The sequence below is a fragment of the Lathyrus oleraceus genome, chromosome 6, assembly GCF_024323335.1.
Source record: "Lathyrus oleraceus cultivar Zhongwan6 chromosome 6, CAAS_Psat_ZW6_1.0, whole genome shotgun sequence".
Classification (NCBI taxonomy): domain Eukaryota; kingdom Viridiplantae; phylum Streptophyta; class Magnoliopsida; order Fabales; family Fabaceae; genus Lathyrus; species Lathyrus oleraceus.
In genome coordinates, this window is record NC_066584.1 from 447198492 (window position 1) to 447200137 (window position 1646).

At 38.6% G+C, this 1646-nt stretch overlaps 1 non-coding gene across 1 annotated transcript; it reads left to right on the forward strand.

Moving 5' to 3' along the window:
* The first annotated feature begins 225 nt into the window (after nucleotides 1-225).
* LOC127099895 (small nucleolar RNA R71) lies at nucleotides 226-331 on the forward strand. The gene has a single exon (XR_007794357.1). It is a non-coding gene; the product is annotated as a small nucleolar RNA R71 (small nucleolar RNA).
* The last annotated feature ends 1315 nt before the right edge of the window (nucleotides 332-1646 follow it).

Genomic DNA, 1646 nt, shown 5'->3' on the forward strand with positions numbered 1-1646 from the left:
ATCATGTCCATGGAGCTTATCTCATGTATTCCACCTTGGGTCTCCTTTTTCTCTATTGATGCTCGTTCAGTTCCCCATTGGTAATGGTTTTGCGCCATATCCTCAATTAGGTCACAAGCTTCAGGGTAAGGTTTGTTCATCAACACGCCACCAGCAGCGTCGATGCTCATCTTTGTGTTATAATGGAGTCCATTGTAGAAGGTATGAACGATCAGCCATTGTTCTAGGCCATGGTGTGGACAGACTCTTAACAGCTCTTTATATCTCTCCCAAGCTTCAAAAAGTGATTCTCCTTGGTTTGAGTAAATCTAGTTATTTGGTTTCTAAGAACAACAGTCTTACTAGGGGGAAAATATCTAGCAAGGAATACTCTCCTAAGGTCTTCCCAGGTAGTTATTGAGTTAGTTAGAAGTGAATCTAACCATGAACGTGCTCTATCCCTGAGGGAGAAAGGAAATAATCTTAAACGAATCGCATCAGGTGAAGCACCGTTGGATTTAAAGGTGTCGGCCAGTTGGATAAAGACTTTTAAATGTTGATTTGGGTTCTCAGTAGCGAGACCCACGAATTGGTTCTGTTGCACTAATTGCAGTAAAGATGGTTTTAGTTCGAAATTGTTGGCAGGAATGAGGGGGTTTACTATACTAGAACTAGGTTCCTCGTCAAAGGGTTAGGCAAATTCCTTAAGAGGTCTCCGGTCGCTATTCTCGACCATAGCTTTCTTAATTCGGACGAGTAAGCGGCGTGTACGAGTGTAACGTTCAGGTTCTACTAAAGGATCTACTAAATTTCCAGTACTACGGGTTCTACGCATTTACCGCCTGATAATGCCTTAGTCTAGACGGTGTAACAACAGGGTACGAAATTTGACAAAGTTGGTCCCCGGCAACGGCGCCAAAAACTTGATCGCTGTATTCGCAAGTGCGCGAATCGCGTCAGAGTAATATAAAAGAATATCGATCCCATAGAGACCAAATCGTCAATCTAACAATTACTATTGTTACGATGTTTATCTAAGGCGGTACAAATGAGATATTGATGTCACAAAATAACAGTAAATAAAGAAAATAATAAATACAGTGCAGATAAAGACAGGCTTGAATGTATTTCACGTAAGTTAAATGATGTTTCAATTGTCTAAATAGAACTACTTATGGGGCAATATTTTCTACTCTTGAAAAGAATCCATTTAGCAGGAACTGTCGCTTTCGCGTATTCAGAATCGAGTTTACCCTTAAATTAAGGCATTTTATTGTCACTTATAAAAGGTGCGCAGAACGCTAAAGTAGTAAACCTATTTTTAAGAAATAAGACTCGTAAACTTAGTTGAAAAGTGATTTTGATTCGGAAAGTTTTACCTAAGGAGTTTCCTGATTTTAAATCTATCAACGCGTCCAAAAACAGGTTCAAAAATCGTTTTTCCTTAAAGTGATAAAATTTCCTAGTTACTAAGCCAGGGTGCTTTCGCACTCCTTGAGTAGTTAAATTTAACCAAGTTTGTTTTAGAAAACCCGAATTAAGAATCAAAACAGCCCCTAAAGCATTTCTACAAATGCAATATGTGAAACATCTCTTTAACCACGATCCTTACATTCTAACCTTTGAAAAATTTAGCCAGACATGGTAATACAAACAAACACAACGAT